Source organism: Scyliorhinus canicula, chromosome 17 (assembly GCF_902713615.1).
Source record: "Scyliorhinus canicula chromosome 17, sScyCan1.1, whole genome shotgun sequence".
Classification (NCBI taxonomy): Eukaryota; Metazoa; Chordata; class Chondrichthyes; order Carcharhiniformes; family Scyliorhinidae; genus Scyliorhinus; species Scyliorhinus canicula.
This window is the reverse complement of record NC_052162.1, coordinates 122,047,594-122,074,510: the sequence shown is the minus strand read 5'-3', so window position 1 is coordinate 122,074,510 and position 26,917 is coordinate 122,047,594. Positions and strand designations below refer to the sequence as shown.

At 49.0% G+C, this 26,917-nt stretch overlaps 1 protein-coding gene, 1 long non-coding RNA gene and 1 pseudogene across 2 annotated transcripts in view; 1 reads left to right on the top strand and 2 right to left on the bottom strand.

Moving 5' to 3' along the window:
* LOC119951818 (zinc finger protein 239-like) overlaps positions 1-26,917 on the bottom strand; it is a 295,099-nt gene that overhangs the window by 54,545 nt on the left and 213,637 nt on the right. The gene's annotated exons all lie outside the window — the stretch shown is intronic.
* Positions 1-26,917, bottom strand: part of LOC119951769 — a 111,660-nt pseudogene that overhangs the window by 43,153 nt on the left and 41,590 nt on the right.
* LOC119951870 lies at positions 10,748-26,049 on the top strand. The gene is made up of 3 exons (XR_005457693.1): positions 10,748-10,980; positions 19,043-19,346; positions 23,301-26,049. It is a non-coding gene; the product is annotated as an uncharacterized LOC119951870 (long non-coding RNA).

The following is a 26,917-nucleotide window of genomic DNA, read 5'->3' as shown; positions in this document are numbered from 1 at the left end:
GCTTAAGATAGATATGAAAGAGTATATCCATGGATGATTTGGCCACCATTTTAGACAAGAAGACAGAAGACAAGAAGACAAGAAGAAAGAAGCAGAAAGAGACAGAGAGAAAGAGACAGGAAAGAGACAAAGAGAACAAGACAGAAAGAGAGAGAGAGAGAGAGAAAGTAAGGAAGAGAAATTAGAAAAGAGTTCTGTATTCCTATTTCATTTTCATACTTTGACTTCAGCCTTTGACTTTTAAAGTTGTGTTCAGGTTATTGTCTCAGAAGATAATTCCTGTGATTCTTTGAAGAAAATCAAATTGTCTACAAACTACCTTTTAAATCATTTTCAAGTTGTAACCAATGAACTTCAATAAAACAATTCTTATTTGCACCTGACAAGTTTTTAACTTGAATTTCTACTGAGTTTCAGCAATGTCTCAACAACAACCGGCAACTGTAAATTAAACAAAACTGGATTCAAATCCTAAGATACAACAACCATTGTGCCACCATGCTGAGATGATACATCTTCAGGTGTCATGTGTAACTTCTTAGTGACTGCTGATGACTAAAGCAAGTTACTTAAATACAAATAACTGAAATTACACAATATACACAAACCTAAACTAATAGAGCAATTCCTACTGAACACAGAAAATAAATCCATAAAGCTGATTGGTGTGTGAAAATTTAAGGAACAAGACACACATTACAAAATACAATTTTCTATTCATAAATTACATGTTCCTAAGAAATAAAAGTCACAGAAATGACATAACCACAACACCATTACAGAAACTGAGAATAAAACCCACACCAATGGAGAAAATCTGTTGTAGAATTTGAAGGAAAGTGACTACTTTGCTGCTAGTTTAAAAGTGAACACAATTTAAGACACAGAATTTCTCCAGCATTGACCAGCATTGACAGAATTAAACTACAAGAAATCCTGCAATAAATGTAACAGAGATTTTCATTCAGCATTAGTCCTGTGGTAAAACCATAAAATTAAACCTACTTTGGCCGAAGACAATATGGCACAAGAGACAAATGTATTTATTTTAGATCTACCTGTCGTGGTGGATAAAATATTATTTCTTGGGATGTGGGTATCGCTGGCTGGGCCAGAATTTGTTGCCCATTCATAATTGCCCTTAAACTTGCTGGGACATTTCAGTGGGGGGAAAGTTAAGAGTCAACCGCATGTGTGTGGGTCTGGAGTCACATGTGGGCCAGACTGGGTAAGGATGGGCAGATTTCCTTCCCTGAGGGACATCAGTGAACCAGATGGGTTCAAAATGGTTTCATGGTCATCATTAGGCTTTTAATTCCAAATTTTTATTGAATTCAAATTTCACCATCTGCCCTGACGGGATTTGAACCTGGGACCCCAGAGCATTACCCTGGGTCTCTGGATTACTAATCCAGCAACAATACCACGAGGTCACCGCCTCCCCCATACTATCCAGGACAAAATAAATGTCCTTCATTATCTCTTGTAGACCATTTCAGCAGCAACGTCCACTCCAAAGCTCAATGAGCATCAGCCCCACTGGAAGCAAAGTGGTGAGACCGACCAGAATGTACCTGTTGTGCAGAACCTTGGTCAGACCGCAGCTGGAGGACTGTGTACAGTTTTACTGCCCTGATCGGCAGAGTGGGAGCGCAACAAACATTCACCAGACTTGTTCCAGGGATGGCAGGGCTGCCCTTTGAGGAGAGATTGGGGAAACCTGACCTGTGTTCTCTAGAGTTTCAAATAATGAGAAGTGATCTCATTGAAACTTACAAAATCCATAAAGGAATAGACAGGGTTGGTGCAGGTGAGATGTTTCCCCTGGTTGGAGAGTCTGGAACCAGGGGACACAATGTCAAAATAAGGGGGAAGCCACTTAGGACGGGTCTCGGAGGAGACATTTCTTTACTCAGAGGGTTGTGAATCTTTGGAATTCTCTACCCCAGAGGGCTGTGGGAGCTCAGTCATTGAGTGTGTTTAAAGCAGCGACTGACAGATTTCTAAATCCCAATAACACAAGGGGCTGGTTTAGCACACTGGGCTAAATCGCTGGCTTTAAAAGCAGACCAAGTCAGGCCAGCAGCACGGTTCGATTCCCATAACAGCCTCCCGGAACAGGTGCCAGAATGTGGCGACTAGGGGCTTTTCACAGTAACTTCATTGAAGCCTACTTGTGACAATAAGTGATTTTCATTTCATTTCAAAAGGAGATGCGGATAGTGTGGGGAAAAAGGCAATGAAGTGAATGATTGTATTGAATGGGAGAGTAGGTTTGATGAGCTGAATGGCCTGCTTCTCTGATACAAAGATAGAACACACAGTGCAGGAGGCCATTCGGCCAATCAAGTCTGCACCAACGCACTTAAGCCTTCACTTCTACCCTATCCCAATAACCACATCTAACCTTTCTTTGGTCACTAAGGGCAATTTATCATGGCCAATCCACCTAACCACCATGTCTTTGGACTGTGGGAGGGAAACCAGAGTAGCCGAGGAAACCCACGCAGACATGGGGAGAACATGCAGACTCCGCACAGACAGTGACCCAGCGGGGAGTCGAACCTGGGACCCTGGCGCTGTGAAGCCACAGTGCTATCCACTTGTGCTGCCCCCACAGGGAGGAAAGTAATTGTGAAGAGGACATAAGGAGATTACAAAGGGATATAGATAGGTTAAGTGAGTGGGAAAAGATCTGCCAAATGGAGAATAACGTAGGAAAATGTGAAATTGTCCGTGTTGGCCAGAAGAATAAAAAAGCTTATTATCTAAATGGTGAGAGATTGCAGAGCTCTGAGACTCAGAGGGATCTGGGTGTCCAAGAGCATGAATCACAAAAGGCTAGTATACAGGTACAGCAAGTATTAGGAAAGCTAATAGAATGTTATTGTTTATTGTGGGGGAATTGAATACAAAAGTAGGTTATGTTCCTGTGAGCGGGAATGAATCCAAAAGAATCCCTCGACATTCAGATCTGTTCAAACATCAAACAGTTTATTGTTGTAACACCGGCGGGGAGTAAGCCTCTGGGTAAAAGCAGATACATCGCCACTGAACAAAGGGAATCATCATCATGTAATACAATTTCAAATAGTTAGTCAGCCCAACTCAGCCGACACAATCCAATCACAATGATTATAGATGACACATATTGACTGGTAGATCCAATGAAAGTGGTTACTGGGCAGCAGGGAACTGCGTGATCAGCTCATGGACAGCTAGGGGGTTAGTCATGAACTCATGATGTCTTCCAGATCCCCTCATCGACCGTCCTTGGTCTTGTGTATACATAACTCCCGTATCTTAACCTTGTTACTGACTGGTACATTGTCAGAATTCCATCAGAGCATTCCCCTTTGCGTGAGAGAGAGAGAGCTGACTGGTGCTGATTTAATCTGACGGTCACCACACCTCACTCGAGGGGCAATGTTGAGGGGGCAGGGCCTTCACGGATGACCTCAGCTGGTATGGCAGGTGAACCCACGCTGTTGGTGTCGCTCAGTATCACAAACCAGCCATCCAGCCAACTGAGCTAACCAATCCCCAGAAATATTAGTTATTGCCCATCTCCCATCACACCATTTAATGTTGTTTTCTCAGTCCATGTCAGATAACCTGCCTATACCTTGATAATTTTCTTCTGCAAGAAACAGAGATAAATTAAACAAAAGAACCATGTACCTCCATTGCCCATCTCCATGGCAAGGTGGCATGCTTTAGAGGGATCCAAACAGAAATGGGAAGGAAACATCTTCCAACTTCCAAACTAACTTTCAATCTCTGATCCTTGTGAAATGTGAAACCAGGTATTCACAACAAGGCTCAAAGAACGTCAGCCCACTGGAGTCAAAGTCGTGACACCGGCCAGTCCAGCAGAAGAATCACTCCAACCATCCCCATTGACCAACTGTCAGAATGACAAAAATGCAGTCCTGGATGTAATACAGAGCATAAACAATAACAGCAAAATCTAACCCCTGTAATCACTTGTGAACTTGTTCGTGTCTCAGCAGGTGCGATGAATCACGGAATCCCTTCCCACATTCACAACAGGTGAACAAACTCTCCCCAGTGTGAACTCGCTGATGTGCCTGCAAATGGGATAACTGAGTGAATCCCTTCCCACATGGAGAGCAGGTGAATGGCTTCTCCCCAGTGTGAACTCGCTGGTGTCTCTGTAGGTTGGATAACCGAGTGAAATCCTTCCTACACTGAGAGCAGGCAAATGGCCTCTCCCCAGTGTGAACCCGACGGTGTGCCCGCAGGTTGGATAACAAAGTGAATCTATTCCCACACTGAGAGCAGGTGAATGGCCTCTCCCCAGTGTGAACTCGCTGGTGTGTCTGCAGGCTGGACATATGAGTGAATGTCTTCCCACACTGAGAGCAAGTGAATGGCTTCTCCCCAGTGTGAACTCGCTGGTGTCTCTGCAGGTGGGATAAGCGAGTGAATCTCTTCCCACACTGAGAGCAGGTGAACGGCCTCTCCCCAGTGTGAACCCGCTGGTGCGACTGCAGGTTGTCTAACCGAGTGAATCCCTTCCCACACTGAGAGCAGGTGAACGACCTCTCCCCACTGTGAGTTTGCTGGTGTATCTGCAGCTGATCAACTGAGTGAATCCCTTCTCACACTGAGAGCAGGTGAACGGTTTTTCCCCTGTGTGAACTCGCTGGTGTATCTGCAGGTGGGATAACTGAGTGAATCCCTTCCCACATGGAGAGCAGGTAAACGGCCTTTCCCCAGTGTGAACTCGCTGGTGTATCTGCAGGTTGGATGAGGAAATGAATCCCTTCCCACACTGAGAGCAGGTAAACGGCCTCTCCCCAGTGTGAACTCGCTGGTGTATCTGCAGGTTGGTTGAGGAAATGAATCCCTTCCCACACTGAGAGCAGGTGAACGGCCACTCACCAGTATGAACTCGCTCATGTATCTGCAGGCTGATCAACTGAATGAATCCCTTCCCACACCGAGAGCAGTTGAACGGTCTCTCTCCAGTGTGGACTCGCTGATGTGTCCGCAAACTGGATAACTGAGTGAATCCCTTCTCACACTGAGAGCAGGTGAACGGCCTCTCCCCGGTGTGAACTCGCTGGTGTGTCTGCAGGTCAGAATACTGAGTGAATCCCTTCTCACACTGAGAGCAGGTGAATGGTCTCTCCCCAGTGTGACTGCGGCGATGAATCTCCAGTGCAGATGGGACTCTGAATCCCTTCCCACAGTCCCCACATTCCCATCGTTTCTCCATATTTTGGGTCTCCTTATGTCTCTCCAGGTCGGGACAATCAGTTCACGCCTTGCTCACACACAGAACAGTCTATTCCTGCTGTGAATGGTGTGATGTTTTTTCAGGCTGTGTAACTGGTTAAAGCTCTTTCCACAGTCAGTGCTCTGGAACCACTCTCACTCGGGTGTGTGTGTCTCGGTGCTTTTCCAGTCACACTGATGTTTAAAATCTTCGCAAGCTGACAGACGAGGAAACATTTCTCCTTCTAGATTCAAAGTCCGATGATGTTCAGGCCCTGATGAATCAAGTGACTCAGTCTGATCGAGACGTTTAGTTTGAGATTTCTGTCTGTAAGTCCTCCTTTCTAATATCCTGTAAAAACAATTTACAAAAGACATAGTGTCAGTGCAGGACAGAAATTCAGAACAGATTGCGACATGTCAGGAGCGGCCGCATATGAGGCAGCTCTCATTCGGGGACTTTGTTTTCATAGTTTCATAGAATTTACAGTTCAGATGGAGCCATTCAGCCCATCGAGTCCTGCACCAGCTCTTGGAAAGAGCACCATACCCAAGGTCAACACCTCCACCCTACCCCCATAACCCAGTAACCCCACCCAACACTAAGGGCAATTTTGGACACCAATGGCAATTTATCATGGCCAATCCACCTAACCTGCACATCTTTGGACTGTGGGAGGAAACCCACGCACAACACGGGGAGGACGTGCAGACTCCGCACAGTGACCCAGTGACCCAAGCCAGAATCGAACCTGGGACCCTGGAGCTGTGAAGCATTTGTGCTATCCATAATGCTACGGTGCTGCCCGTTTCACCCGGTATTTGAGGGGGTTGGGGATATTTCAAATTTGTCAATGGGATAAAGCTCCCATACTGTGTTAATGTCCAAGAAACCAAGTTTGAAGAAGCCAGCGAGCAAAGAATCGTCATCCGATTCAGATTCTTTTCCAGGCTCATTGGAAACAAAATAGCGGCGGCTGCTGCCGAAGCGAAAGTTATAGTGTTGTCAGTTGAGATGCTCATGGGCATCTTAGCAACAGCCGACTATCTCCGAGGATCTCCCAATATCAATCGAGGAGCCCTTTTCGATCGATATTGGCAAAAATGGACGAAACAGTAAAGGGTTGCAGGGCATGGGGCGGCTCTTTCGATGAAGAGCGAGCGGATTGTCTCTTTAGAGGCTGAGATGGTCTGTTGGCTGATAATAACAAATCTCTGCCAAAGTCGGCGACTTAGAGAATCGTTCCAGGAGACAAACCCTTCGTGTTATGGGGCTGCCGGAGGGATTGGAGGGCCCGCACCCGACTGAATACACGTCCAGGATGTTTGGGAAGATGGTGGGGAGGGGGGACAGTTGTTCCCTCCCGAGGTAGATCAGGCCCATCACTTGCTCTGTCAGACACCTCACCCAGGAGAGCCACCTCGGGCAATAACCGTCAGGTTCCACAGTTACCGGGAGAAGGAAACGAGTCCTGAGGTGGGCGAATGATCACCGTAACTACAAATGGGAGAGCCATGCCATCAGGCCCCATCAGGGGGGGCGGAGCTGCCAAAAAAGAGGGCGGCATTTATCAAGGCCAAGGCTGCACTTTACATACTTGGAGTTCGGTTTGGGGCGGTTTACCCGCACATCTCCGAGTGAGTTTTAATTCAAAAGATCACTACTTTTGAGGTGCTGGATGATGCCGACGCTTTTGTGAGGAAGCTCAGGCTGGGTATATTTTGTATTATATATGGGGTCTTGTTGTTATTGGAGAGGGATTGTGGTTTTGGGGTCTTGTTGGGGTTTCTTGTACCAGTTTGTATTTTACTGTTTTTGTGGGGGGGGGGGGTTCCTTTATTTAAAGTTGGGTGCAGGCGGGGAGAAGGGGTTGCTGGTCATGGTTACTCAGTTTTATATGCCCCGGGAGAGAGTTGCCCTGCGAGCTGAAGAAGGTAGTTAATGGGAGCGAAGTGGTGGGGGTAATGGCAGCTCATTAACATAGTCTAGGTTTTAGATAATTGGCTGAGTGCGTTGGTTCTGTTTGGGGTTAAGGATTGTTGAGCTAAGGGTTTGGGGGTGTTCTTCGGGCTTTTGGTTGTGGTTTTAATGAGAGGCGGGGAGCTCGGGGATAGGGAAGGTTTGTCGACGGTGACTACAGCTTGTTGTTTGGTCTGTTTTGTTGGGGTGCGTGGTGGCCATGGACTCAGTCTCGACGATGGATGAGATATTGTTCTTCGCCCCTCTCTGTGGACTCACCGCTTTGTGCCTACGGATTTCCATTGAGGTCCTGGAGGGAAGGGCTGGAGAGGTTTGGTGACATGTTTGTGAACGGCAGATTTATTGGTTTTGATGAACTGGTAGAAAAAATTACAACTCGCGAGCTCTAATTTTCTCAGATGCGTGATTTCCTACATAAGACGATCTTGGCGTTTCCTTTAGCTCCCCCGCCCACTCTGATGATTAGGATTCTATCTCTTGCTGAAGTGGGTGAGGGTAGGATTTCAGATATCTACAGTCAGATCCTGTCTGCACAGCAAGCTCCACTGGGTGAGGTGAGGAGGAAGTGGGAGGGGGAATTGGATCTGGTTTCTGTGGAGGGGGCGTGGAGTGAGACTGTACAGGGTCAACTCGACCTTCTCCTGTGTTCGGTGCAGCTTGACTCAGTTCAAGGTGGTCCACAGGGCACATCTGTCTGGGACTAGGTTGTGTGGTTTTGTTCTTGGGTGTGGCAGACAGGTGAGCTTCATGTTCTCGGGTCCGGTGAATAATAAAAGGTACCATCCTTTTAACCAGACAAATAAATATGTCAAGCTGAGGGAGCAAAGGATGTCAATGTCTTGAAGAGAGAGAGAGAGACCTGGGCCAAGCTTTCCAGAGTCTGCACCCTCCCTGGATTCACTTCCTTTCCCTTCAGTTGCTGCAAGTGACCAATTGAAGGTGAGAATGAGAAAAGAATGGAAAAGGGGAGAAAAGAAAGTGTTTTACTCACAGATGTTGGACAGAGAAGGTACTATTAGTCTGTGTGAAGCTCAATCTGCATGACACAAAGCTCTGATTGGCTGAAGGACCAGAGTCCTTCCGGTGGGCCCACTCTTTCTATTGGTCAATCCCTCAGCAGGAAGTCGGCGGGTGGGCTCTTCTCTGCACATGCGCATCACCGGTTGTCGGTGTTTGGAGCATGCGCATTCAGATTAATGGGACTTCGTTTCGGAGAGCCCGAGCGAAACTAAGGAGGTGGGTGCAAGGATTTGGAAATACTCTGTGGAGCCGCAAACCCCGATGATTAGTTGTCAGCTCCCTGATTCTGGTTCGGGAAATTCTTTCCCAGGACCTGAAGTTAATGCCCAAAATATTTGTGGAGTGAGTGGAGGATGGGGAGGGAACACAATAAGGTTAGACCCCGCCCCTCATTCACTCTGATTGGCTGGAGGACCAGGCGGCTTTCAGTCCTCCAGTCCCGCCCTTCATTCACTCTGATTGGTTGGAGGACCAGGCGGCTCTCAGTTCTCCAGTCCCGCCCCTTGTTCACTCTGATTGGCTGGAGGACCAGGGGGCTGTCTTAGTCCTCCAGCCTTGCCCCTCATTCGCTCTGATTGGCTGGAGGACCAGGCGGCTCTCCAGCTCCGATTCCGTTGCCTGGAGACTCGGCCGCAGATCCCCGGGGGAAGGTATTAAAATTCCGGCTCCTAATCCACACCCTGGCGAGTAGGCCGTGAATCCCCAAGGAAAGGTTTCTTTCTTCAGCTCCGAAAATCCGGACCCCTCAGTCCACTCCCTGGAAACTAGGCGGTGAATCCCCGAGGAAAGGTCTTTATACTGACTGCTCCCAGACTCTGCCCCTCCAAGGCCGCTCCCTGAAGACAGGGAGAAATAGGCATTAGAGACTCGGTATTGGGGAATGAGAGAGGAAAGAATGTTCTCCAGAAACTAGAATTGTCTGTTCTGAATTTCTATCCTGTACTGACTGTGATGCCTTTTGTTAACTCCTTTTACAGGATACGAGAAGAGGAGGAATTATAGACAGAAAATCTCAAACGTAACGTCTCGATCTGACAGTCACCAGGTTCCTTGGGATCTGACTATCATCAGCCTTTGAGTCTAGAAGGGAAGGAGAAATGTTTGCCCGATCTGACCGCCTCAAAAGATTTTAAACATCATTGTGACTTGAAAAGCACTGAGACCCCCCCCCCCCCCTTCTGCCGCCGAATGAAATAACATTGCGCCATTCACAGCGAGGAGTGACACGGGTGAACGAGACTTCCAACTAATTTTTTGACCTGGAGAGACAGAAGGCGACACAAAATATTTTTGGAACCGTGGATATGTGGGGACTGTGGGAAGGGTTTCAATGCACCATCTCAACTTGAGATTCATCGATGCAGTCACACAGGGGAGAGGCCGTTCACCTATGCTCAGTGTGGGAAGGGATTCACTGTGTTATCCTGCCGACAGACACACCAGCGAGTTCACACTGGGGAGAGGCCGTTCAACTGCTCAGTGTGGGAAGGGATTCACTCAGTTATCCCATCTAAAGACACGCCAGCGAGTTCACACTGGGGCGAAGCCGTTTACCTACTCTCGGTGTGGGAAGGGATTCAGTGATCCACCTGGCCTGCGTTCACACTGGGGATAAGCTGTTCACCTACTGTCTTTGTGGGAAGGGATTCACTCACTTATCCCAGCGACAGATACACCGGTCGGATCACACTTGGAAGAAGCTGTTCACCTGCTCTCTGTGTGGGAAGGGATTCAGTCAATTATCTAGCCTGCGGAAACACCAAAGAGTTGACACTGGGGAGAGGCCGTTCACTTGCTCTCAGTGTAGGAAGGGATTCATTCATTTGTCCAGGCTGCAGACACACCAGCGAGTTCACACTGGGGAGAGGCAATTCACCTGCTCTCAGTGTGAGAAGGCCATCACCATGTTATCCAACCTGCGGAAACACCAATGAGTTTGCACAAGGGAGAGTTAGCTCAGTTGGCTGGTTTGTGATGCAAAGCGACTCCAACATCATGGATTCAACACCCGTACCGGCTGAGCTTATCCATGAAGGCCTCACCTTCTCAGCATTGCCCCTTGCTTGAGTTGTGGTGACCATCGGATTCAATCACCACCAGTCAGCTCTCATTCTCTCTCTCTCTCTCAGAGGGCAAAGCAGACTCTGGTCCTCTGGGACTTTGGCGACTTTTATTTCACACAAATACAACAAACATAGATTCCTTTAAGGAGCAAAAATCCAACAGGAAAAGTGATGAAACCGTGGCGAACAAGAAATGTTAAAGATTCCATTGGATCAATGGAGGAGACTCATAAAGTGGCCAAAATAGTAGTGAGCCTGAGTATTGAGAACTTGTTTTGGAATTCAGCAAAGGAGGACCAAGAAACTGAAAAAGAGAAAATAGAATATGACAGCAAACTGGAGAGAAACATAAAAACTGACTTGAAAAGCTCCTATAGGAATGTGAAAAGGAAAAGATTAGCAAAGACCAATGTGGGTCCATTCCACGCAGAGACAGGAGTGATTTTTTAAATTTAGAGTACCCAATTCATTCTTTCCAATTAAGGGGTAATGTAGAGTGTCCAATTCACCTACCCTGGACTTCCGGTGGCGGCTATGGAAGGAGACTTCCGGTGGCGACTATGGAGGGAGACTTCCTATGGCGGCTATGGAGGGAGACTTCCGGTGGCGGCTATGGAGGGAGACTTCCGGTGGCGGCTATGGAGGGAGACTTCCGGTGGCGGCTATGAAGGAGTAAGTTGCACATTTGGTGGCTCCCGCTCCGGTTGGACCTTTGGACCTTTCCCCTGGACTTTTTTTTGGTTTTAAACGGTGAATTCGAAGGTTGAGGCAATTGGGCACCGTTTCCACGTATTAGTGTACGGAGCAAAGAACCAGAAGTGCATGAAAAGGCAGAAATAAAAGGTTAGCCAAGAGCTGTGTTGAATCTGCAGCAGGAGACAGCATGGCCGAGGACCGGACCCCTGGGGTGGCGGTGCTGCGACCATCGGAGCTGTTGATGCAGATCATCCAGGACGGTTTGGGGGTATAAGCTCAATATGGGGAAGATCGAGATGTTTGTGGTCCAGGTGAGAAGTCAGGAGAGGCGACTGGGGGATCTGCTGTTCAGAGTGGCCGGGACAGTTTCAGGGACCGAGGTATCCAAGTGGCGAGGGATTGCGACAGGCTTCATAAATTGAATTTGGCCCGGCTGGTGGATCAGATGGAGGAGGATTCCCAGAGATGTGATGTGCTCCCGTTGTCTCTGGCGGGCAGAGTTTAAACAGTAAAAAAGACGGTCCTCCCAAGATTCCTATTCGTTTTTCAATGCCTCCCCATCTTCCTCCCGCGGTCCTTTTTTAAGTGGGTCAGTAAAGTTATTGTGGGCTTTGTGTGTGTGTGTGTGTGGGGGTGTGTGTGTGGTGTGGGGGGTGTGTGTGTGGGGGGTGTGGCGGCAAGGCCCTGCAAGTGAAGAGGGCAATGCTTGAGCGGAGTCGCGGGGATGGTGGGCTGGCGCTGCCGAATTTCAGCAATTGCTACTGGGTGGCTAATATAGCCATGGTGAGGAGGTGGGTGGTGGGGGGGAGCCGGCGTGAGTGCGCATGGAGGCGGCTTCTTGCAAGGGCACAAGTCTGGGGGCGTTGGTAACATCGCCGCTGCCATTCCTGCTGGCACGGTACTCCACCAGCCCCGTGGTGGTGGCGGCCTTGAGAGTCTGGGGGCAGTGGAGGAGACATGTGGAAGCAGAGGGGGCATCGGTATGGTCCCCAATCTGAGATAATCACCGCTTTGCTCCAAGGAGGATGGACGGGGGGGTTCCGAATTTGGCGGAGAGCGGGGATTGGGAGGATAGGCGATTTGTTTATAGAAGGAAGCTTCCCGAGTATGAGGGCGCTGGAGGAGAAGTTTGCATTGGCGGGGGGGGAAATGAATTTCGATATCTGCAGGTACGGGACTTTTTGCGGAAGCAGGTACCAACCTTCCCACTCCTGCTGTTAAGGGTATTCAGGATAAGGTGGTTTCCAGAGGATGGACAGGAGAGGGGAGCGTCTCGGACATATATAAAGAGCTTATGGGATTGGAGGAGACGCAGACCGAGGAGCCAAAGCAAAAGTGGGAGGAGGAGCCGGGGGGAGAGTTAGAGGAGAGCCTTTGGGCGGACGTGCTGAGTAGGGTCAATGCGACCGCAACATGTGCCAGGCTCAGCCTGATCCAATTTAAGGTCGTTCACCGGGCTCACATGACAGTGACCTGGATGAGCAGATTCTTTGAGGTGGAGGACAGGTGCACAAAATGTGCGGAGGGGCCAGTGAACCATGTCCACATGTTCTGGACATGTCCAAGGCTGAGGGGATTTTGGCAGGAGTTTGCCGACGTCATGTCCAAGGTATTAAATACGAGGCTGGCAATGGGTCCAGAGGTGGTGATTTTTGGGGTGTCACAGAATCCAGGAGGAGAGAGAGGCGGATGTTCTGGCCTTTGCTTCCCTGGTAGCCCGGAGGTGGATATTGTTGGCATCGAGGGACTCAAAGCCCCTGAAATCGGAGACCTGGCTTTCGGACATGGCTAGCTTCCACTGCCTGGAGAACATTAAGTTTGCCATGAGAGGGTCTCTGCTGGGGTTCGCCCAGAGGTGGCAACCATTCATCGACTTCCTCGCGGAGAACTAATCGTCAGCAGAACGGGGGGGGGGGGGGGGGGGGGGGGGGGTTAGGCTAGCGTAGATTAGGGGGGTAAGTAATTGTTGGACCTGTGGGAGATGGAGGGTGGTATTTGCACGAGGTTAATATTTTCCTTGTTATGAACATTGTTTATTTTAATGCCAAAGAAATACCTCAATCAAATGTTTATTTAAAAAAAGTGGGGGGGCCGGGTGGAGTGGGAATATCTATGGGAGGTGCTCGGACGGTTTGGGTTCGGGGAGGGATTGGTGGATTGGATCAAATTATTATATCAGGCCCCGAGGGCCAGCGTCAGGACCAACAGAGAAGTGTCGGAGTACTTTAGGTTGTACCGAGGGACCAGGCAGGGCTGCCCGCTCTCCCCGCTGCTGTTTGCGCTGGCCATAGAGCCGCTGGCGATTGCGCTGAGAGCCGCAGAGGGTTGGAAGGGGATGGTGAGGGGCGGGGTTGAACATAGGGTTTCTCTTTACGCAGACGACCTGCTCCTGTACGTGTCGGACCCAGTGGCCGGGATGGGAACTATACTGGGAATGCTGAGGGAGTTCGGCCAGTTCTCAGGATACAAATTAAATACGGTCAAGAGTGAAATGTTTGTGGTACAGGCAAGGGGCCAGGAGAACAGATTGAGAGGGCTACCGTTTAGGTTAGTTGAGGAAAATTTCCGGTATTTGGGAATCCAGGTGGCACGAGACTGGGGCAGGCTGCATAAGTTAAATTTGGCCAGGGTGGTGGAGCAAATGAAGGGAGAGTTTCGGAGATGGGATGCACTCCCGCTGTCGCTGGCAGGGAGGGTGCAGACTGTAAAGATGACAATCCTCCCTCGATTTTTGTTTATTTTCAGTGCCTCCCGATCTTTATCCCACAGTCCTTCTTCAAAAGAGTTAACGGGCTGATCATGAGCTTTGTCTGGGCGGGAAAGTCTCCGCGGGTGAAGAAGGCAATGTTGGAGAGGAACCGCAGCGAGGGGGGGCTGGCGTTGCCGAGTTTGGTCAATTATTACTGGGCGGCCAACATCGCTATGATAAGGAAGTGGATGGTGGGTACGGGGTCTATTTGGGAGCGAGTGGAGGCGGCTTCGTGCAGGGGCTCCAGTTTGGAAGCCCTGGTCACGGCTCCTCTACCGCTGCCGCCGGCCAAGTACACCACCAGCCCGGTAGTGGTGGCGACCCTGCGGATTTGGGGCCAGTGGAGGAGGCATGTGGGGGAGATGGGGGCGTCTGTCTGGGCGCCAATCTGCGACAACCATCGGTTTGCCCCCGGCAGTATGGATGGGGGGTTCCGAGTATGGCGGCGAGCAGGGGCGGGAAGGGTGGGTGATATGTTCCTGGAAGGGAGCTTCGCGAGTTTGAGGAGCTTGGAGGAGAAATTTGGGTTGGTAGGGGGAAATGATTTTAGATACCTACAGCTGCGGGACTTTGTTCGTAGACAGGTCCCATCTTTCCCGCGCCTCCCGCCAATGGGGATCCTAGACAGAATAGTCTCTGGGAGGGACGAAGGGGAGGGTAGAGTCTCGGGTATTTATAAGGTGCTCATGAGGGAGGAAGGGTCCCAGACAGAGGAACTGAAACTTAAATGGGAGGAGGAGCTAGGCGGGGAAATGGAGGATGGGCTGTGGGCAGAGGCCCTGAGTAGGGTAAACTCGACTGCGACATGTGCAAGGCTCGGGCTGATCCAATTTAAGGTCGTTCACCGGGCCCACATGACGGTGGCTCGGATGAGCAAATTTTTCGGGATAGAGGACAAATGCGCTAGGTGTGCGGGAGGACCAGCGAACCATGTGCACATGTTTTGGGCATGCCCTGAGCTGAGGGGGTACTGGGAGGGATTTGCGGGGGTCATGTCCCAGGTGCTAAAAACAAGGGTGGTGATGAGTCCAGGGGTGGCAATTTTTGGGGTTTCGGAAGACCCGGGCGTCCAGGGGGAGAAAGCGGCCGATGTGCTGGCCTTTGCTTCCCTGATAGCCCGGCGACTAATATTATTGGCGTGGAGGGACTCAAAGCCCCCGAAGACTGAGTGGTGGCTTGCGGACATGTCAAGTTTCCTGGGGATGGAAAAAATTAAGTTCGCCTTGAGGGGATCTGTGCAGGGGTTCACCCGGAGGTGGCAACCATTTATTGACTTCTTTGCGGGAGAGTGAGCGTCAGCAGGGGGGTGGGGGGAGGGGGGGGGGGGGGGGGTGGAGTAGAGTAGGAGGGAAAATATGGCGGGTAGTACGGGTGGGAGGGGAGCGGGCTTGTGCAATACGGTATGATGGAAGTATTGAAAGTACGTGGATGTTTGCACATTTTTGCCTTTTTTGCTTCCTTTCTGATGATGTCTGTAACTGTTTATAAAGCCAAAAACTACCTCAATAAAATTGTTTATTAAAAAAAAAAGTTGGGGGGGAGGCCCTGGGGTGGCACCAAGTTGAGGTGGGGGTGGGGGGAGAGATTCATTGTGGGGAGGGGGTAAGGATGTTGTGGCTGTTCACTGTTGCCATGGTTATTTTTTGGTTTTCTTCTTTGTTAAGTATATATTTGAAAATGCCCCCAATAAAATACTTCAACAAAAAGAATCCTACCGCCGGCGAATGGCGCGTCGCCGAGAACCACACGGCTGGGGAACCGCAGAACCCCACGCCCGATCTCTCTTGGTACATCCAGACCATCTAACTCTCCCTGTCTCTGTTACCAATTCCAATCCCAACGCTCCCCATCAATCTAACATTTCCCTCCCACTAGAACCCTCCAGTTCTCTTTACCATCCACTAAACCTTCGCCCCTTCCGATCTGAGTTTGTCATTCAGAGGCTCCATCCGATATCCTCCAGCTCCTACAACCCTTCCTATCTCTGTAACATCCTCCAATCCCCAAACTATCCCTATTTCTCTAACCTCATTAAGAGGTATAACCCTGTTTATCGTTGTAATATTCTACAGTTCCTTCATCCCCTCCATCCTCCATAACACCCGTTAGCTCAACTCTTAGATAGCAGATCAAATCACAGCAATTTCCCCCAGATGCTGCAACCTTCCAGCCCCTGCAACCCTCCCTTATCCCTGGAACCTCTTCAAGCCCCTCCAACCTCTTTTTTTTATGTGAAATCCTCGATGCCCCCACAATGCACACAGTGCTGTAATCTTCCCTGGCCTCTAAAAATACTCACTATTGTTGTATCTCCTCAATGCTCCCTTGTCTGACAATCCCAATAGCCATAAAACTCTCTTCATCCCAGTTACTGTGTTGAGATTCTTAATATCCCCCCATGCCTGTTACCTTCTGATCTGTACAATTCTCCCTGTCTCTGTAACATCCTCCAGCCCCGACAACACTCTCTATCTCTGTTGCTTCCTCCCATCCCTACAATGCTTCCTATCTTTGAAACCTCCTATAGACGTTACACCCCACCTGAACTTTCATACATCCTACAGCCCCAACAACCTTCCCTATCTCTGTAATAGTTCCCTCCCCTACAGTAAAGTAAGTCGCAATAGTTGCAGATGATCATAGGCTGCTTTCCCCTTTGAGGTGGAGCGCTAACTTGTGGTGATTTAACCTGAGGATCACCATACCTCAGGTGAGGGGCAACATTGAGAAGGACGGACTTTCATGCATAACTCTACATCCCCCACAGCCCTCCCTCTGTCCCCGGCATCCTGCTATCCATATAGGTTTCCCTCTCTGTGTAAAAGTATTTTAGCCCTGATGACCCTCTCTATCTCTGTAACATTGTCTATCCCGACAACACTCCTGAATTCTGCAACCTCCTTCAGCACCTGTGACCCTCCCTATCTCTGTAACATTGTCTACCCCGACAACACTCCTGAATTCTGCAACCTCCTTCAGCACCTGTGACCCTCCCTATCTCTGTAACATTGTCTACCCCGACAACACTCCTGAATTCTGCAACCTCCTTCAGCACCTGTGACCCTCCCTATCTCTGTAACCTCTGCTGTTCTCCTGCTGTGTTCTTCTCCTTTGTTGTTAATATAAACTCCGTATCCTTAAATCTGTCTCATCCGGTTCTGGCAACTTACCGATTTTCAGTAAATTCAGCCTATCAAATACCTCACTGTCAACGTTTAATCCATCAGTGTCTCGATTACCTCCTTTTTCACTCTGGCTTGGACACCAAGTTCTTTTTTAAAATAAATTTCGAGTAGCCAATTATTTTTTTACAATTAAGGGACAGTTTAGCACGGCCAATCCAACTGCCCTGCACATCTGTTTTTGGGTTGTGGGGGTGGGACCCACACAGTCACTGCGAGAATGTGCAAACACCACACGGACAGTGACCTGGGGTAGGGATCGATCCAGGGTCCTCGGTGCCATGAGGCAGCAATGCCTTGGACACCAAGTTCTGTGGTAAAGGCAGATACTCATTCGGTACCAGTCTGCCTCCCTTCATGTCTAAATCCCCTTTCAGTTCCAGATTCAGCTCCATGCTCCTTTTACAGCTTTGGCAGCAAAAATAGTCAAGCAGATTATTATTTGAATGGGTGTAAATTGTGAGAGGCGGATACTCAGCGAGAACTTGGTGTCCTCGTGCATCAGTCGCTGAAAGTAAGCGCACAGGTACAGAAGGCAGTAAAGAAGGCAAATAGTATGTTGGCCTTCATAGCGAGATTATTGAAGTATTGGAATAGAGATGTTTTGCTGCAGTTGTATAGGGCATTGCTGAGGCCACACCTGGAATATTGTGAGCAGTTTTGGTGTCCTTATCTGAGGAAAGATGTTCTTGCTGTGGAGAGAGTGCGGCGAAGATTTACCAGGCCGAATCCATGGATGGCAGGACTGTCATATGAGGAGAGACTAAATCGGTTAGGATTAAATTCATTGGCATTTAATTCTAACAGGATTAGACAGGGTAGATTCAGAAAGAATGTTCCCAATGGTGGGCGAGTCCAGAACTAGGGGTCAGAGTTTGAGGATAAGGGGTAAACCTTTTAGGACTGAGGTGAGGAGAAATTTCTTCACACAGAGAGCGGTGAATCTGTGGAATTCGCTGCCACAAAAATTAGTTGAGGCCAAAAGGTAGTTGTGTAATTTCAAGAGGAATCAGATACAGCTCTTGGGACTAAAGGGAAATGGGGAAGGCGGGATCAGAGTATTGAACTTGATGATGAGCTATGATCATAATAAATGGTGGAGCAGGCTCGAAGGGCTGAATGGCCTCCTCCTGCTTCTATTTTCTATGCTCCAGTCGCCAGGCAGGCGTAGCCAGAGAGTCCTGCCCTTAGGGGGTGGGATTCTCCGTTGCAAGGATTCTCCGTTACGCTGGAAGCGCTGCAGTGCCCGGGCAGTTCCTGACGGCGTGGGGTTGCCCACACTGGGAAACCCCATTGGCTGGCTGGTGGACGGAGAATCCTGTGCAGAATGTTTTTAGCACTGGGGAACTGAACTCCGAGATCGGGCTGCCATTTTAAAGGGGTGCCCTGATCTCTCAGAGAGCTGTGGGTCCTCCACACCCCCCACTCATGGGAAATGTCAACCCCCACACACATGGACAGTACCCCAAATCCCCCCATGTGACAACACCCCACTCTGGGGTGCTGGGGGTCTCCCCTGCTTAGGTCCCCCCAAGCCCCCTTAAAACATCCCTTCCCTTCCGTGACCCCCATCCATCAGTCCCTATGTACTGGCCTGCACTCCTCCACCCTTCAAACTGCCCTCCACCCTCATTTCATTGGCATGGCCCCTCGCTCCCTGACCCTTGGCAGTGCCACTCTCACACTCGGGGCACCCTTTAACTGCTTCTGCAGGGTGGCAGTGCCAGCTGGGCAGTGCTAATGTGCCCGCGTTCCAGGGGAGGGCCAGGGATTCACCTGTACTTACCTGACCTCCCAGGGGTCTCCGGTGCCCCCCCCCCCCCCCCCCCCCCCCCCCCCCCCCCAGGGTGCCATTCCGCTTGGTCCACGTTTGTGTGGATCAGCACTGATCGGCACCGGCTGCAGCAAATTAGACATGTGGGCAAGACTGGGGAGAAACTTGCCAAAGCCAAAACAACACGACCTATTACTATTCTCAATGTTCAATATTTCAATATGTTCTCGACAAATACAATAATATTAAAAGTTAAAATTCACTTCCCTGTTGGGCTTTTCCCCGTTCCAGTCTGGGCTTCTGACGAGTTTAATTCTTTGGTCCTCTTCCCAGACGACGGCGGTTCTTCTCTTCAACTTCTGACTTCCAACGTCTGACGCGAACAGCCGAGCATTCAACGATGTTCCTGGCGTCTGAAGCGACTTGACTTTTTTCCAGTCCTTTCTTCGCTTGAGCTGATTTGTCAGCCAACCAAGACTGCATTCTCTCAACAGAATGTGTCAGTGATGGTTTCCGAGTACACTGCTCCCTCTCAGTGTCACTCGGCAACTGCAGGCGTAAATGTCCAGTGAAATTGTAGGTCTCTAAGTCCAACAGCAATTCCAGGTCGATGTTATCGTCCATTCCTCTCGCTGTGGTATTGTCCATTACGGCTCCCTCAATGTTGCTCAGCAGTGAGTCATTCTCACTGCTGCTTGGGAATTGCACGAATAAAAATCCGGTGGACCTGAAGCTCCCAGTGTCCGACGAGGATTCCAGATCGATACTGTCCATTTCTTCATCATCTATGAAATTTGCAACGGCTCCAGCTGGGGTATTGTCCACAGTGGCTCCCTCAGTGTTGCTGAGCAGTGGGGCTTGGTCCTCTGGATGATGACCGATGGCAACAGATGAGACCTCACCGGCAGATCTATCTTCCACATCACTACTGCCATTGACGCTATTTTCCTGCAGTTCAATGTGGCATTCAATGTCATGAAGATTAACAGCTGGAGTAAGAGATTCAACCATTGGTTCAGATGAGCTGCTTGTCCACTCGATCATCTGACAGTCTCTCACACCTTCGCTGATCTCCAGGGAAACTCCCAGATCCTGCTGGTCATTCTGGCTGCTCCACAACAGCTGACCTTTGATCTCTGACACGAGGGCCTAGAGGTTCAGCTCCTCTTCTGGCTGTTCGGTTCCAACTTCGATCTCCTCTGCAGACACAACAGCAGCTGAGGTATTTTGACCATTAACACATTGTGCCTGATCTCCACCGGGGATAATTTCTTCAATTTCTACAGTACTCACTTCATCAATCTTTGCGACAGAAACAGAACGAACTGCTCCGTGTATTTTACCATTTGCCCAACAATATATAATCCACGTAGTCACGATCATTGTTCTGAGTGCCTGGGTATAATGTTCACTCTTAGCAATCGTTTTCTGTCTGAGCAATTGGCAGGTAGAACACCAAATCAATGGGAAAGATTCTGTCAACAGCGAGTTAAACTGGGTAACTATGGAAACGGGTGATGTGGGATGATGTAAACAAACATGGTGGGTACCGTGACAACACGGAACTCTGTCACAATAGCATCATACCCGACAGTGTGGTGTCACAGGGACCACAATTCCCCAATTTAGAGAATCAAGTCAGGAAGCAAAGAACAAGGGGCAGAATTCTCTGTTTGAGAGGCTAAGTGTAGACACCAGGACTGAATGGGAGGTGTTCCCCGGTCCTGATGGGGGCGTGACTGCCGGAGCCATTTAGGACATGCTAATGTGGCAGCACTCACACCACGTGGCACTAGTGCAATTCCAAAGCAGGCCCCCAGATTTACGGATACAGAGCTCAAGCTTTTACTGGATGCCATGGAGGAGAGGTGGGGCACGCTGTTCCCCGAGGTGGGAAGGAGGTTGTCATCCACAGACAACCGGGCCTGGGCGGAGGTGGCAGATGCCATGATTGGATCATGGTCAGTAACTCGGGACCGAGTGGTCAGTGTCTATCTATATTTTCCAGCTATGGACACAGTGGGTGGGATTTTCTGCTCCCCCGCGGGTGTTTTGCGGTGGCAGAGGCAGCCCACCATTGGCCTTCCAACCCCTTCCAATGTTAATTATGTACAGCATACTGTTAGTCGAGATCACTGGTACAGGAAATAATTGACTGTTCCAGCTTTTAAAGACTGTAGTTAGTATTTAAGGGGCTTTCCTAACTCTTGGCGGGCATAGAACTAGACATACCTCATCACAATGCAGAGCACCTTCATTGTCTGATGATGAATTAGAGATGTTTTTGTAAAAAAGATCGTCAAGGAGGGTTCCCTATTTTGGGACTGTAAAAACCCTCCCACAAGAGGTATTGGACAAAGCAGCATATGGTTGCTGAGGAAGAAAGAGTTTGTTGGATGTGAAAAACACCTGGAATGCAACATCAGACAATGAGGTTCTCTGCATTGTGATGAGGGATGTCTTGCGATATAGTTCCAAGTCAGGATGGTGTGTGGCTTAGAGGGGAACTTGCAGGCAGTGGTGCCCCCAGGCATTTACTGCCCTTTTCCTTCCAAGTGGCCGAGGTTGGGGTTTGGAAGGTGCTGTTGAAGGAACCTGGCCGAGTTGCTGCAGTGCATCTTGTTTATGGTACACACTGCTCCCACTGTATGTCGATTGTAGAGGGAATGAATAGGGGACATCCGGTTGCAGCTATGTAGAGCTAAGTCGCACGTTCAGCAGCTCCCGCTAGCATTTTGTGCTGTCAGTTGCCTGGATTCGTCCGAAGTGTCCTCTGGGGTTTGACTGGTTTGACCCTGTGCAGCTGTGGGCTTCGGCGGCGAGCCCGGGTATGGGTATAGAGGCTGATACCTACCATCTGGTGTACTGCTCTCCGAATCCCTGGTGCTGTCGTCTTCAGCCAAGGAGTTGCCCACCTCGCTTTTGGACGTTTTGAGGGGCATCGGCTGGCTGGCGTCTATGGTCTCCGAAAAGTCAGTGTTTGCGGTCTCCCAGCTGCTCAAGCTGTACATCTCTTCGTCGGAGCTGTCAGTGGTGCTCTGGGTGACCAACCCATCCTTGTTCGTTGTGATGTTGAGCAGGAGGTTATTGTGGCCCATTGTAGAGCTCTCCCCCAAATCCAGGGAGCCCGGGGAGGGTGGGCTGCGAGGGATCATGCTCTGAAACCATTTGCGGTTGTCCTCCAGGTTGGCCAACATCTCTTTGGCATCAGGATAAACCAGTTCAGCCCAGGTCTCCCAGAGAGGATACACAATTAAATCGATAAACCCAACCTAACAGGAGGAAAAAGAACATCTAATCAGGAAACTTGACACCTTTTCCACCATTTCTCCTCGTCCTCCTCTCAGTAATTTGACATCGGCCATTCAGCCTCTCTGTTCCATCAACCATGGCTTATCATAGGAACAGAAGTAGGCCATTCAGCCCTTTGAGCCTGTGACTGATCCAGTTGTGGTCTTAACTCCACTTTGCCATACACCCCCCACCCCATTACCTTTGACTGCCTTGTCTATCAACAATTTGACCAACAACGCACCCGCAAATTCACTGTTTGCCTTCATTCCCAGAACATGAATATCACTGGCAAAGTCAATATGTATTGCCCATCTCTATTTGCCCTTCAGAAGTTGGTGATGAGCCACCTTCTTGCATATAACTAAGTGGCTGGCTCGGCCACTTCAGAGGGCAGTTAAAAGTCAAGCACTTTACTGTTGCTTTGAAGTCACACGCAGGCCAGACCAGGTAAGGCTGGTAGATTTCCTTCCTCAGAGGACCACGAGTGAACCAGGTGTGTTTGTTTAACAAAACAGGAGTTTCCTTTGCACCATTACTGATACAAGTTTTTATACCAGAATTTATAACAAATTAATGAAGCGTAATTTTCATAATTAGAGCTGTCAGTGTTGGGATGTGAACTCATGTCTCATAAATTTGTGCTTTCAAAATTACTATCCCAGCAACATAACCTTTGGCAACCCAAACCTTCAGTGACTGAATGACGAAACATTGAGGAACTGGCCAGTAGAAGGCACTGAAGGTACAGAATTAGACTCGTTATTCAGATCCAATTTGCTTCTAAATTGGAGTAGATTATTGTAATTGTTCAATTTTTCAACCCTTTCACTTTTAATATATTTTTTTAAGTTGTGACTGCTGATGCCTTAATTGGAGAAACTGGTTTGTGGAAGAGAAACAAATCCAGCAGTATGGGGCAATGGGACAAAAATTAGTCCCATTAAAATTAGGCATGCTGAGTAACACAGGACACTAGGAGATGGGTTACTCAGTGACGGTGTGAGGGAGCTCCATTAATATCAGTAGAGATACACTCAGTAACACAGGGTGCTGGGGGGTGGGGTTACTCAGTGACGGTGTGAGGGAGCTCCATTAATATGAGCAGAGATACAGTCAGTAACACAGGGTGCTGGGGGGTGGGGTTACTGAGTCACAGTGTGACGGAGCTGGAATAACATTTAACATCAGTATATATACAGTCAGTAACACAGGGTGCTGGGGGGTGGGGTTACTGAGTCACAGTGTGACGGAGCTGGAATAACATTTAACATCAGTATAGATACAGTCAGTAACACAGGTATTGTCCATTACGGCTCCCTCAGTGTTGCTCAGCAGTGAGTCATTCTCACTGCTGCTCGGGAATTGCACGAATAAAAATCCGGTCGACCTGAAGCTCCCAGTGTCCGACGAGGATTCCAGATCGATACTGTCCATTTCTTCATCTATGAAATTTGCAACGGCTCCAGCTGGGGTATTGTCCACAGTGGCTCCCTCAGTGTTGCTGAGCAGTGAGGCTTGGTCCTCTGGATGATGATCGATGACAACAGAGGAGACCTCACCGGCAGATCTGTCTGCCACATCACTACTGCCATTGACGCTATTTTCCTGCAGTTCAATGTGACATTCAATGTCATCAAGATTAACAGCTGGAGTAAGAGATTCAACCATTGGTTCAGATGAGCTGCTTGTCCATTCGATCATCTGACAGTCTCTCACACCTTCGCTGATCTCCAGGGAAACTCCCAGATCCTGCTGGTCATTCTGGCCGCTCGGTACCAGGATCAGCCTCCTCCACAACAGCTGACCTTTGATCTCTGACACGAGGGCCTGGAGGTTCCGCTCCTCTTCTGGCTGCTCGGTTCCAACTTCGATCTCCTCTGCAGACACAACAGCAGCTGATGTATTTTGACCGTTGACACGTTGTACCTGATCTCCACTGGAGATAATTTCTTCAGTTTCTCCAGTAGTCACTTCATTAATCTTTGCGACAGAAACGGAGCGAACTGCTCTGTGTATTTTACCATTTGCCCAACAATATATAATCCACGTAGACACGATCATTGTTCTGAGTGCCTGGATATAATGTTCACTCTTAGCAATCGTTTTCTGTCTGAGCAATCTGTACTGCTCTCCGAATCCCTGGTGCTGTCGTCTTCGGCCAAGGAGTTGTCCACCTCGCTTTTGGACGTTTTGAGTGGCATCGGCTGGCTGGCGTCTATGGTTTCCGAAAAGTCAGTGTTTGCGGTCTCCCAGCTGTTCAAGCTGTACATCTGTTCGTCGGAGCTGTCAGTGGTGCTCTGGGTGACCAACCCATCCTTGTTCGTTATGATGTTGAGCAGGAGGTTATCGTGGCCCATTGTCGAGCTCTTCCCCCAAATCCAGGGAGCCCGGGGAGGGTGGGTTGCGAGGGATCATGCTCTGAAACCATTTGCGGTTGTCCTCCAGGTTGGCCAACATCTCTTTGGCATCAGGATAAACCAGTTCAGCCCAGGTCTCCCAGAGAGGATGCACAATTAAATCGATAAACCCAACCTAACGGGAGGAAAAAGAACATCTAATTAGGAAACTTGACATCTTTTCTATCATTTCTCCTCGTCCTCCTCTCAGTAATTTGACATCGGCCATTCAGCCTCTCTGTTCCATCAACCATGGCTTATCATAGGAGCAGAAGTAGGCCATTCAGCCCTTTGAGCCTGTGACCGATCCAGTTGTGGTCTTAACTCCACTTTGCATACACCCCCACCCCATTACCTTTGACTGCCTTGTCTATCAACAATTTGACCAACAACGCACCCGCAAATTCACTGTTTGCCTTCATTCCCAGAACATGAATATCACTGGCAAAGTCAATATGTATTGCCCATCTCTATTTGCCCTTCAGAAGTTGGTGATGAGCCACCTTCTTGCATATAACTAAGTGGCTTGCTTGGCCATTTCAGAGGGCAGTTAAAAGTCAAGCACTTTACTGTTGCTTTGAAGTCACACGCAGGCCAGACCAGGTAAGGCTGGTAGATTTCCTTCCTCAGAGGACCACGAGTGAACCAGGTGTGTTTGTTTAACAAAACAGGAGTTTCCTTTGCACCATTACTGATACAAGTTTTTATACCAGAATTTATAACAAATTAATGAAGCGTAATTTTCATAATTAGAGATGTCAGTGTTGGGATGTGAACTCATGTCTCATAAATTTGTGCTTTCAAAATTACTATCCCAGCAACATAACCTTTGGCAACCCAAACCTTCAGTGACTGAATGACGAAACATTGAGGAACTGGCCAGTAGAAGGCACTGAAGGTACAGAATTAGACTCGTTATTCAGGTCCAATTTGCTTCTAAATCGGAGTAGATTATTGTAATTGTTCAATTTTTCAACCCTTTCACTTTCAATATATTTTTTTAAGTTGTGACTGCTGATGCCTTAATTGGAGAAACTGGTTTGTGGAAGTGAACAAATCCAGCAGTATGGGGCAATGGGACAAAAATTAGTCCCATTAAAATTAGGCATGCTGAGTAACACAGGACACTGTAGGAGATGGGTTACTCAGTGACGGTGTGAGGGAGCTCCATTAATATCAGTAGAGATACAGTCAGTAACACAGGGTGCTGGGGGGTGGAGTTACTCAGTGACGGTGTGAGGGAGCTCCATTAATATCAGCAGAGATACAGTCAGTAACACAGGGTGCTAGGGGGGTGGGGTTACTCAGTGACGGTGTGAGGGAGCTCCATTAATATGAGCAGAGATACAGTCAGTAACACAGGGTGCTGGGGGGTGGGGTTACTGAGTCACAGTGTGAGGGAGCTGGAATAACATTTAACATCAGTATATATACAGTCAGTAACACAGGGTGCTGGGGGGTGGGGTTACTCAGTGACAGTGTGAGGGAGCTGGAATAACATTGAACATCAGTATAGATACAGTCAGTAACACAGGTATTGTCCATTACGGCTCCCTCAGTGTTGCTCAGCAGTGAGTCATTCTCACTGCTGCTCGGGAATTGCACGAATAAAAATCCGGTCGACCTGAAGCTCCCAGTGTCCGACGAGGATTCCAGATCGAAACTGTCCATTTCTTCATCTATGAAATTTGCAACGGCTCCAGCTGGGGTATTGTCCACAGTGGCTCCCTCAGTGTTGCTGAGCAGTGAGGCTTGGTCCTCTGGATGATGATCGATGACAACAGAGGAGACCTCACCGGCAGATCTGTCTTCCACATCACTACTGCTATTGACACTATTTTCCTGCAGTTCAATGTGACATTCAATGTCATCAAGATTAACAGCTGGAGTAAGAGATTCAACCATTGGTTCAGGTGAGCTGCTTGTCCACTCGATCATCTGACAGTCTCTCACACCTTCGCTGATCTCCAGTGAAACTCCCAGATCCTGCTGGTCATTCTGGCCGCTCGGTACCAAGATCAGCCTCCTCCACAACAGCTGACCTTTGATCTCTGACACGAGGGCCTGGAGGTTCCACTCCTCTTCTGGCTGCTCGGTTCCAACTTCGATCTCCTCTGCAGACACAACAGCAGCTGATGTATTTTGACCGTTGACACGTTGTACCTGATCTCCACTGGAGATAATTTCTTCAGTTTCTCCAGTAGTCACTTCATCAATCTTTGCGACAGAAACGGAGCGAACTGCTCCGTGTATTTTACCATTTGCCCAACAATATATAATCCACGTAGTCACGATCATTGTTCTGAGTGCCTGGATATAATGTTCACTCTTAGCAATCGTTTTCTGTCTGAGCAATCTGTACTGCTCTCCGAATCCCTGGTGCTGTCGTCTTCGGCCAAGGAGTTGTCCACCTCGCTTTTGGACGTTTTGAGTGGCATCGGCTGGCTGGCGTCTATGGTCTCCGAAAAGTCAGTGTTTGCGGTCTCCCAGCTGTTCAAGCTGTACATCTCTTCGTCGG